The 12,864-nt window shown below is 33.5% G+C and overlaps 1 protein-coding gene across 4 annotated transcripts in view; it reads right to left on the bottom strand.

Moving 5' to 3' along the window:
* The window catches only part of LOC108750152 (dual 3',5'-cyclic-AMP and -GMP phosphodiesterase 11), a 321,538-nt gene extending 314,635 nt beyond the window's left edge, over window positions 1-6,903 (bottom strand). For 2 of the 4 annotated variants that reach the window (XR_001939415.1, XM_018489410.1), the window contains exon 1: window positions 6,735-6,789. The gene's annotated coding sequence lies outside the window, so the exon portion shown is untranslated. Of the gene's footprint in view, window positions 1-3,148; window positions 3,259-6,734 lie in introns of all 4 variants that reach the window. The other 2 variants (XM_018489415.1, XM_018489416.1) reach the window with 2 other exon arrangements.
* Between the last annotated feature and the right edge of the window lie 5,961 nt (window positions 6,904-12,864).

Below are 12,864 nucleotides of genomic sequence, written 5' to 3'. Positions count from 1 at the left end.
ATTTTTCTTCAGATGAAACGCGAAGTGGATGGAAAATCGAATATGCTCTTTTGTAATTGCCATCGTGAACACTACTGATTTTTGAGGTTATGTGCATCAAACGCCAAACCGTATCGCATTTCAGGAGGTTAAATGTTACTGTTTTAAAACCCCAAAAGGGCGGGAAGATATATAAAATTTAAATTGTTATTTCGGTTGTATCAAATCTAAAGCTCAGAACTTTTTTGTACAACAAATATATATACTGATTTTGTGTAATTTCATGAAATATTATTTTTATATGATTGTTAATAATTATTGCGTAACAAACAAATCTTGTTTGTGATATGACGCTGGTGTCATATTGTATGGAAGGCTCATTCACCAAGGCGGCATGAAATAACAACGATTCTCGTTGTTATAATAATTTAAGCTTTATTCTTGAGACGGAATTAAGATTTGTTCGAAACAGGTAGTATGCGACGCTTGTGATCCGAGAATTAATTCACTCGATTAGACGCGTGCACATGTAATTGGCACTTGGTACGACTTTAAATAATTTCTCGCAACTGTTAGAAAGAATCCATATTACGGACAGCAATGAGACCGGCTCTCGCAGGAGAGCCGTGTAATTCTCGCGCATTTAATGCCCTTGCAATCGGCGTAGATCGGTAACATTACGGGATAAAATACACCGTTGATAAGCGACGATACTTCAGTTTGGTTCGCTCTGAATATTCGCGTTAAGATGCGTGAATCACGAATCTCAATAAATGATCCGTATTGATCGGGATCGGGAAGCAAACTGAACTCTCGCACGCGAAACGTATGCGCGATAGTCAACTTTTCGAGTGTCGCGCAAGGGGGCTCACGTGCCATCTGAGATAGATAGCGTTAGAACAAGAAAGAGATTAGCATATATAAGGTGTAGTAAAAAGAAATCTATTATTTTTCCAATAGATGGCTTTAGTAATCTGTATCTCGCGTTGTATAAGTGCGATCGGGTTACGCCAAATGGCGTTAGAAAGATAAGATTTCGTACTAAAAAAACTTCTCAGACAGTTTTGTGATTGCTTGAGTCAGTATTGTTTGAGCGCGTGAAAGATGGACACTAACAAAGAGAAAATACACCATATTTTACAGTTTTTCTTCGATAAAGGCGAAAACGCAAGCCAGGCGGCTGAAAATGTGAATAGTATTTATGGTCCTGATACTGTAACAATATCGCGCAATTTTGGTTTCGTCGATTCCGTTCCGGTAATTTTGATGTCAAAGATGCATCACGCTCTGGAAGGCCAATTGTCGAAAATGTCGATAAAATAATGGAAATCGTCGAGTCCGATCGTCATGTAAGCACTGTTTCGATTGCCCAGGAGCTAAACATTGTACAAAAAACCGTTTGGAACCATTTAAATAAGGCTGGATACAAAAAGAAGCTTGATGGATGGGTGCCACACGAGTTAACGCAAAAAAACCTCATGGACCGAATTTCCATCTGCGAATCGCTGCTGAATCGCAACAAAATCGACCCATTTCTGAAGCGAATGGTTACTGGTGATGAAAAGTGGGTCACTTACGACAACGTCAAGCGAAAACGGTCGTGGTCGAATCGCGATGAGCCGGCGCAAACGGTGGCCAAGCCAGGATTGACGATCAGGAAGGTTTTGCTGTGTGTTTGGTGGGATTGGCAGGGAATCATCTACTATGAGCTGCTCCCCTACGGCCAAACTCTTAATTCGGACCTGTACTGTCAACAATTGGACCGTCTGAAAGAAGCAATCGCCCAGAAGCGGCCAGCTTTGGCCAATAGGAGAGGAATTGTGTTCCATCAAGACAACGCCAGGCCACACACATCGATAGTGACTCGCCAGAAGCTCCGGGAGCTTGGTTGGGAGGTTTCTTATGCATCCACTTTATAGTCCGGACCTGGCACCAAGTGATTACCACCTGTTCCTGTCTATGACGAATGATTTTGCTGGTGAAAAATTCGCCTCAAGAGAAGCTTGTGAAAATCGACTGTCCCAGTTTTTTGCCAATAGGGACGAGGGTTTCTATGAGAGAGGCATAATGAAATTACCTTCAAAATGGCAACAAGTTATCGAACAAAACGGTGCATATTTGACCTAAATCGGATCATTCTAACTATGCTAAATAAAGCCTTCAATTTAATGCAAAAATAATAGATTTCTTTTTACTACACCTTATATGTTCTCTGACAAAAATATAAATAAAATGGCATCTTCCCCCTTGTGCCATCTTTTCCCGATTTACCTTACATTTCTTATATTCTTGACATAATTGACAAAAACGCAATAATCGATTTTTTGTGATTACATCTTCGCATTTGTGACGTGCCATCAAAATATTAGTCATTCGAAAGTGTATCTCGAGAAAGGTTTGGCACCATCGCGCTTATATTTATCGAATAAACTGTTTGTTGTACGAGCACTGCTTTCTTTCACCGAACGCTCGTCTGATCAACTTTTCATTAACTAATTCTGATTCTGATTCTGATAAACTTTCGCGACACATTTGGATAAGTATTAAAAATCTCATAGTGGCATCGCCGAGCAAATCGTTCGATTTTCGCGCCTGCGAGAGGACCGTCAGTCTTCTCCTTTTCCTATTTTCACGCTTTTAAGTTTTTGTGAAGACAAACACAAATAATGTCCCGGATTCGCGAAAAAAAAAGGCAACGACGATAACGTGTATTTTCCATCATACACATATAATATTCACAGATAAGTGTTATCACACTTAAATTGTAATAAATCCTTGCCTGAGCTACTTCATGTAATTAAGCATAAAAGAAGATTTCTTTCTTTCTCTTTTTCTATTATACGGTCCGCGTTCTCTTTTTTCAATCTTCGTTTTTTTTCCTCTATTTCGCTCAATCGCATATCTGTTTCATTTCGTGCGAGAAAAATGGGATACAATAAAAGTAAACAGCAGACTCGAGGGCCACGTTTCGAACAAGCAGCTTTTAATTTTGTTTATCGATTCACGGAATCAGAAACGCGATTTGGTAGTTAAATCGCACGTTCAATTCGAGTTTCGCTACGCGGCAACAACTCGGACAAATCCGGAGACACGCACGACAGGGCAAATCGAGACCATTTACCAGCAGGAAATAATCAGTCAGACACACATATATTACGTTATACGGAACCTTGCACTTGCAATAATATTGCGCATGTCACGCACAAGCAGCACGGCGCCTCGCTCCGTCTCGTCTCATTTTGTCGAGTCCGATACGACACAATGATCCGCGAACAGTATCTACAAAAAACAGTACCTATACGATATTTTATCATAGTATGTATCTTCCTCTACGCGGCTAATATCGACATGTCTCGCTCAATTAAAACATAATCCGTTATGTTTCATTTTCAAAGGAAAAAAAGGAAAAAAAACAGAATAATGCCCGTTTCCAATGTAGTTACATTTTTATTTTTATTCAACTATTTATCTTTTCCTAGTTATAAGACATAGATTAAGACAAGATTTTAGAAATTATTAATTTTTTATTCGTACTGGGACGTAGAATGATGTTGCTTCTTTGAAAAACTCAGAAATCCTCTGCTCTCAAATAACGCCACTCTACGTCTCACTACGAATATCTACAAAAAATTAAGAATTTCTAAGATTTTGTCTCAAGCTATGTAGGTTTTCTGTAAAAATATTTTTTTCGCCAGGGAGGAGACAGAGCGCAAGTTTTTTATAATTCAATGAATTTTAATTCTCTTCGTCGCTCATCACAATATATACGTTTCAACTCAGCTTCGAGCCATCTTCAACGTAAAATAACCCACATATTTAAAAAATTTTAATTATTTATATTAAATCAATGCTGCTGTCGCAATTGCTCTCAATTCTATTGTCATTTGGTTACAGTTGTCGGAGGAACAAAAATATGTAGTCCAGTTTTGATATTATATAAACATTTAAAAAAAATGAAAAATAACATGTTGTCAATCATATGTGCTCATATTTTCTCGGTGATGACCGCAAATTTATAATAGAATCTTATCATTATCAATTATGGAGCTTTATTATATCTCCGGAATTACTTTCTCATTGTGAAGATTTATCTCTACGTGTTCCTCATTCTTATGGGAGTGGTTTACTTACACACTGTTACAATTGCCCGCTGCCAATCATAGCGACTTCTGCGTAGAAAGCTTTTTTCATTTTTTTTTCCAGCGCTATGATTGGCTTTTGTGCAATTGACTCGCGTGCAATTGATATATACCCCATTCTTATGAAGAATGTCGTACATCTGTTTTCATAACAAGTTTCTGCGCGCGAAGGCTTTTTCGAATATCCTTGCCATGAGGTCCATAAAATCAGTTTTATATACGAAAGCAATCTTCTTTTGCGATATATGCACCTGTATTCATGTCCTCGAGTCACAAATATAATAAAAGATTCCCGTGAAGTGTCAAATTCAAATTTTATTGTAATAAAATTATTTAGAGGAAAGTGAGAGAATTGTGCACAGCGAGTAATTGTACACATCCTGGTTTGATACTTTTCTAATACAATAGATGAAGACATCACCGTGGTGAAATTTTTACGCAGAAAGTTGTAAGATTCTTAAGATATAACTACAAAAGATACGACATAAATACATTTGCTAGCCAGAGAAATACAAAAAAAGTGAAATCACATCTTTTCTTGTTATTTTAGCTTTCAGAAAATAAAGTAATAAGTCCGTATTTTTAATTTTTTTTTGTTTGTTTAAAGTTATGTTATTAAAGTACGTTAGTATGTGCATCTTTAGAGCTGTTATTTATTAAGTTAGAGATTGTTAAAGTAATCGTATTTCTACCGAGTCAGGTCGTGGCGGACAACTGTGCGCAAGCGTTTTGAAAAGCGTACAATTACCTATTTTTCATATACTGTATGACTAGCACTAATTTTTTCGTTTCTTCTTGGCATTATTATTTTATTTTACCATTTCATTTTGCCAAAGTCTATGTGCATTATTATTATATTAGTTTTGTATTTTTTCTTAATATATACAATATATATAATATATTTAATATATATTTATATTGCAATATAATGAATATATTTTCTGATTTTCTTTGTCAACATTCCACAATTCATTCATTTCTTACGACTTTTGTTTTGCGCACAATTACCCAACACATGCGCACATTATCCGATGCGCGAGAAATTTTTTCACTTTTCCGTTTTTTCCTTTTGATTAAATACAATCTTATTGAATAAAAATCTTCGATATGAGGATATGTAATGATAAAAGAATGTTTATAATTTCTATTTCCGTACTTATTTCGCTTTAAACTTGGAAAGCCATTCCAGAGCAATAAATTTCCCTTAGGTGCGCACAGTTCCCCCACTTTCTCCTATAGCTTACTTTTATATATAAATTTAGAAAATATCAGTTTCTTGCAGTAAATAAATTATTTTAAGGATAAAATCATCCTTTATATGTAAAAAGTTTTCAGCTTTCTTCATTAGTTGTATCTTAAAAACTATTCGAAATATTAAAAAATCTCTAATATGAAAGTTTTATAATAAAATTACTTCTATGTGTCAACAATATTTTAAAAAAATAATTTTAAAAATATAAATTTTGATAAATTATTTTTGAAAATATTGTAGATAAATAGAGATAATTTCATTATAAAACTTTTGTATTAAACATTGTTTGATATTTCGAATAGTTTTTAAGATATAGCGAAAAAAGCACTGTTTTACACATACAAGGGATAATTTATCCTCTAAACTATTTATTTATCCCTAATATTTTCTAAATTCGTCAATGTATCATTTATATAAGGTATAGGTACAAAATTTTATTAAAATCAAAATTTGACACTTTCCTTGTAGTCAACATATTTCCGATAATCATGCAATGAATAACCTTGAGCGTAAAGTACCTAATACGCGAATACGCGTTTCGAGTGCCGGGAAAAATTATAAATAATGCATCGCCGTAATCTCTCGACACAATTCGCCGGCGATGTATAGTGTCGTAAGTTTCGAAAATGACATAATGAAGTGTATTTTATGAATGCTATTAGTGTAAAAATTATTGCATTTCGTAAACTATTAATAATTTACAATTGAAAAAATCCTTGCGTTGATAGCGCTTGTAAAATACACTTCATCATGCCACTTTCAGAACGATTCGCGACTATGCGACACCAGCGAATTGAAGTTGCAGCGAACGCATTCTTTCATAAGTCAGCGGTTTCACGTGAATAAATAAATAAATAAATATATGTACATATATATATGTATATCTATATAATATATAATTCCTAAAACAATGCGAAACTACACAAATCTCGGTCAGTCTTCTGTTTAACGAATTTCATTCAGTGCGTACACTCCAAAAAATAGCAGTGAACTTAACACCGTGCGGTGTCTATATAATTTTCACTGTGTTGGTATTAAAATAATACCAACATAGTGTGAATTTAAGACCATGAGTTTTAAATCTACACACTCATATTGTTAAATCCATATCATGATGTTGATATAATCATCAGAGTTTTAAATCCATACCGACATTTTTTAGTGTATGAAATCACTTGAAATCATGCTCTAATCATCCACTCCTTCCTTCCTCCCTCCCTCTCACTTTATCTCTCTTTCTTTCTTATAGTATCTTGTCGCGTCGCATATCGTAGTTTCACGATATCAAAATATCAGAGTCATATCATAGGCGCCGGAACGTAACGCGCAATCATTGAAAACCACGACATGCCGAACATACCTACCTTTTGCGAGATGAAAAAACGGCAGCAGTAATGAAGGACAAGGGTCGTACTTGGTCGTCAGTAGGTAAGTTTCCGTACGACTTCCGCGCGAGCTGAGATTCTAATTTCCAATGAGGATTTTTGTCATTCTCTGCCCCTCTCTCTCTCTCTCTCTCTCTCTTTCTCTCTCTTTCTCTCTTTCCTTTTTACATACGCGACGCCGCGAAAATGCTCGCGCGGCACACCGGGGGGCCACGGAAATTACGACGAAGCGCACGAATTTTCGAAACGACACTCGACGTAACACGTCGACCGGCGTGAACTCGATCGAGAGAAGGGGGAGTGGAAAAAAAGAGGCAAGGCGTCGTCGACGCCTGTCGTCGTCGCGTCCTTGACGCGGCACGTCGCGTTGTGGCGTTGCGTGGCACGATGCGGCGTAACGTAACGCCTCCAGCTAACTTCCACGGCGAACTGTCTGCGTCTGCACTAGACTGCACCGGTTGATAACTAACACATTGACGGGATCGTAGTCAAGAGCCGTCACTCGCCTACGGGTGTCGCGCGTACTTTGTTGGAAAATAAAAATATACAGTTCACCGCGCACTAACGCCCTCTCGTGAAACGCCGCGGCCGGAATAGGAAACAGCAAGCCGATCCTCGGCTTGGCGTAGTTGACGTTGACTGTAGAACGACTTCCAACAAGTAACTCGGTACAACACAATGATCTCATTCTTAACATTGGCGAACAACAAGAATGTAATGATTCACTATGTTACACCGTGATATGTGTGTCTCTTGTTGGAAAACATTTATAGATTATAGTAGATGACGATTTAGGAAGATTCGACCGAACTCCGATTAACTTGATCAACAATTGATTCAATCGGCAGAATCGTTTGAAGCAATATTTCTAATTATATAATTCATTGTTACAATATTTCTTCATACTTTTTCATGTCAAACAATAAAAAATTAATAATTCTTACTTCTTTATCATTGTTAACAAAATAGTGTCAGTATTACTTATTAATAAGGTAAAAGTATTACTTATTAATAAATTAATAAAGATTTAGTCAGTCATCCTTAATCATAGGATGGTAACAATTTAAACGTTGGCTGCGCTTACTGCTGTGATATATTTTTTCCAGATCTAAAATGCTGATTGGATGATTTAAAAGAATATACCAATAACAGCGAGCGCTCACTCAACTGTTGAGTCCGCTGAACGCAGTTATTGGTTATTACAAAAAATATCGTCGAAACTTCAGTGATCGAATGGTGAGAATGCCTGCACCAATCTGCTCGATATAGATTTGAGATCCCGGTTGAGATAACTTAGTTAATACTAAGCTCATTCTTGAACGATTCGGTTTGTATTTCAATGTGCCGAATATTCCGGAACAGTAAAAGAATTTTCACAGTATGTTCACATATTAATGAAATGTTCAGAATAATGTATAAATTATTATACATTTATTTATTATTTATTATATATATTACTAAATTACTCATCCATGAGCAGTACACACTTCCGCAACAGAAGGTCACGACGGAGATGCATTACCTCGTAAGTAGAATTACCTGGAAAAGAAAATTAGTTCAAGAAAATTAAATTTCTTTTTACTTCTGAGTAGCAAGATTGCCAATAAAATTTTTTTTGCGGAAAGTTCAAAATACCTTATTACGAGATATACTAAAAGTTTTGACCGCGTGGGTATACTTGAAAGGTTTTCCCGCTTCAAAAAACTGGCCAAAAATGCGATTTTTCAAAAACATCTCTGAATTTTGATTGATTTTATTAAAATAAACTCATAAAAAAAAACTTGGCAAAATTACGAACAATTTCGTTTCTTTTAAGATTGTATCTTCAATATTTTCTGTGATAGAATTTTTTTAAGAATGTTATATTTTTTGTCACTTCGAGAATGAAACAGTTTTCGCAATTTTTTCATAAATATCTCGGATCCGACTACTTTTACATACAAAATACTATTTATAAAAATTGAAGATTACTTATACGACTGCTGGAAAAGTTTCTGCAAACAATATAAAAAAAAACATGTAAAATTCGGTAAATGGCTTTATTGTTTTTCGAAGTATTCGCCTTTAAGATCGATACATTTTTGCATACGCTCGAACCAATTTTCGAAGCATTTTTTCCACTCTAAGGCTGTAACCTCAGAAATCAGTGTACGAAATGTTTCAACAGATGCTTCAGGCGACTCAAATCGCTCACCACGCATCTTATTTTTAATGTTTGGGAACAAAAAGAAGTCATTAGGTGATAAATCAGATGAATACGGACAATGAGTCATCAATTCGACATTATTACTGGATAAAAAATCAACGATTTGACGTGCTATGTGACAGCTGGCGTTGTCATGATGAAGGATGATGCGATGATTTTGGTTTGTTTTACGCAATTCATTTATGACTTCTGGCAAATAAATTGTTGTATATCAATCAGTATTTACAGTCCTTCGATCCTCTAAAGCCACGGTTGTCACATGTCCGGTATAACCGAAGAAACAAGCAATCATTTGCTTGGCAGTACTGCGTGAACAAACAACTTTTGTTGGTTTCGGTTCATTTTGAAATACCCAAACAGTGGATTGTTGTTTACTTTCGGGCTCATACGAATAGATCCATATTTCGTCTCCAGTAACGATGTTGTAGACCAAATTTGACCGACCTCGGTTGAATTTCTTGAGTATTTCTTTGCTCCATTTAACACGAGCCTGTTTTTGAGCTTCGGTCAAATTGTGTGGGATCCAACGACTGCAAAATTTCCATACGCTCAAGTGATCATGCAAAATCGTATGTATTGCTTTCATGTCAATGCCTAAGGATGCCTGAATCTCGCAGTATGTTATATGCCGGTCTCGCTCAATTATTTTATGCACAGCATCAACATTAGTGACAACAACAGACGTGGATGGACGACCTTCACGGAATTCATCACTAAGAAAGGTACGTCCACGCTGGAATTCGGCAAACCAATTATAAACAGTCCTATTGGATGATGCTTCAACCCCAAAAGCCAAATGAAGTCGATCGATGCATTGTTTCGGAGTTAGATTACATTTGTAATCGTAAAAAATCATTGCCCAAAAATTTTCATGCGAAATTTCCATTTTACTTACAAAATAACTTCTTTTAAAATACTATGCAAGCAAAACTAGTTGGCTTGGGTGCAAACTGTCAATTGAATTATAGGTTAAAAACGTCTAATTTTATGGATACAATAATAACAGAACATTGGCGCCACTGGAAGTACTAGCTAGATTGCAGAAACTTTTCAAGCAGCCTACATATAATATATAAATTCGCTATAAAATAATTTTTCATTCATCCTTATACGACTATATAATATATAATAATTTCCACGATATAATTTTAAGATCATTTTCTTTTATTTTTGAACGAAATTTATTTCTTAATGTTTTAAATTCAATATTTCGGCTATTCCTACATAAAAAACATCCTTGTGATCAAATTGAAGGTTTTTAAATTCCCTACAAAATCTCTCTTTTTTATTGAATATCATACAATGACTATATATATATATTCATGAGTTGCCGAGATATATAATAAATAAATTTTCATACATTTTAATACATTCTAAAAAATAATTTGCATGTATAATAGTTTATCGTATGTGAAAAATGTACATAAACAATTTTAAAGCCTATAAAGTTTAAAAATGTTTTTTAACTTTATAATCTTATGTCTAACAGTTTCCGAGAGTGGTGTTTCAAAGATATTAGAAGACTCTCATTGTCTATTTACATTAAAACATGAATTTATTTTATTTATCAATACAGGTACGTAATCAAATTGGAAAAAATAATATTTGTATTTTTCTCAAAGTTTGTATGTATTTACCATATGTAAGATTCTAATTTCACTCCCCATAATTTTTGAAGAAACGGCTTCAAGAAATGTTATCTTGTTTTTGACATTTTTTTAAAAAACATGTTCTTCATTACTTTTTTACAAATATTTCAATTTCTACTGGGTTTACGTAAAAAATATAGTATACCAAATTAAAGCTTATAAAATTTTCTATAAAATTTCCTATGAAATTCTTTTCTTTTCCATCTTTTATCAATGTTTGCGCATATTGTTATGTGAAAAAAATTTTTTGTGACAATTTTAGGACTGAAAATTATGATTCATAATTTGTGTAAATGATATATTCATAAAAATTAGGATAATGACACTTTCTGAGCTTATAATAAATATTAAATGATATTTTCTTTTTAGGTCGTATTTTTAGGACCAACACCTTACTAAAAATTCCAGTCATGTCCAGATAAAAAGTATATACGTTCAAATCAGGATAAACATGGACAAATCGGTCTTTAACTAGCATAAAATTCATCCAAGTAAATATTAAATCTGATTATATAAGTATTTCCATTTCATAGTACATTGGACTCTCAGATAAAAATGTTGTCTGTTGACATCCGCAATTTCAAGAAGTACAACTCTATTATTTTTGGATTTTATCAAGAATATGAACCAACTTTAAATAGTGAAAAATGCAGTCATAAAAGTATTTATGAAAAAATATCAGAGAGATTAGCAGATAAAAATATTTCATTTTCTTCAAAATAATGTATGACAAAATTAACAAGTATGAAAAGAATGTATAAGAAAATCAAGGATCATAATTCGAAATCAGGAAATGATCGTCAAACTTAGCAGTATTATGAAGTAAATTTATTGTTGCTGTATTTTTATTATATTATATTTTATTTATTTTATTGAAGCTATTAAAATATTATCATTAACTTTGCAGCAAATGGAAGAAATATTTGGAAAAAATCCGTGGGTAAAGCCATTATGTACGTAATCATTAACAATATATAATTCAAAAAATGAAATTGAAAGTTAGCCTTGTACGTTTTTATTAACAAAAAATTAAAATATGTACATATTTGTATAAATATATTTATATAAGTAAAAATATTTAATATAAATCTTTTTTGTTTTCAGCTCCAAAAATGACTAAATTGTCAACTACAGTTGACAAAAATTTCCAAAAATTTATAGAAATAAAAGAAAAATCTAGAGAAGATAAGAATAAACATCATGAATCAATAATACTGATGTAACTATATTATTATCATGAGAATAAAAATTACATAAGTATTATACTATGTATTATGAACTTTCTAGAATAAGCCATTAATCATAAATCAGAAGTACTTGTAAGGGTGGATGAAATACATAAAAAATTATATTTAAATACAATTACGATTAACTTCAGATGTTGGAATAATATTTTTGTATATTTATGTCTCTTATGTATACATACATAAAATGCATTTTATATACATAATGTATATATAACTGGTGTTCGCAATGCCAAAAATATTCTATCAATTTTAAAAATGAAATATAAGATTTTTAAAAATATGTTTTAATTTCTTTCCTCTTTTTCTAATTAAAAATTGATCAATAACAATAGCAGCTCAAAAATAGTACGATAGCTATTCAATAATAGTTCATAAATGGTGCATTTTTTTCGTTGCAAACAACTATGAATATAAAAAAAACACATACTTCGTTATCGTTTTTTTAGGAAAGTGAAAAATAGATGTACTCTTAACGGCCATAATAAGACTCTTGTATATGAAAAAAAGAAAAAACCTTTTACAACAAAGTTTTTTATGTTATGTAACATACAATATTGTATATACACTTTTTATAATACAATAGACAATGTATATTGCGTTATCCGAGAGAGAGGGGGGGGGAGGAGGAGGAAGAAAGGGAGGCGAGGAAAGGGGAAGAAGGAGAGGGGCGGAAAGACTATTTTGATATTAGTTTCTATAATTTATCATCTGCCTATGTACGTAATAGCAAATGTGTGCATTCCTACTGTACATATTTACTTCACTTTCTCTAAATTCTGGATAGCTATACATTTTCTTCGTGCTACCAGTATACTTTTCAAACAGAAAATCGCATGTACAAACAAATAAAGGTTTCATAAAATCGAATTCAGTTTTTATGTAGACGAAATCATGAATAACATTGATGAGTTTTAAAACGCTGGTGAAATGATTTATCCGTGCAGATTTATTATCTTTGAGGAATGCCCCATTATATGATAGCATAGTTTCTATTTTTTAAGCGGCAA

The sequence above is a fragment of the Trachymyrmex septentrionalis genome, unplaced genomic scaffold, assembly GCF_001594115.1.
Source record: "Trachymyrmex septentrionalis isolate Tsep2-gDNA-1 unplaced genomic scaffold, Tsep1.0 scaffold33, whole genome shotgun sequence".
NCBI classification, from domain to species: Eukaryota; Metazoa; Arthropoda; class Insecta; order Hymenoptera; family Formicidae; genus Trachymyrmex; species Trachymyrmex septentrionalis.
This window is presented reverse-complemented; position numbering and strand designations above follow the sequence as displayed.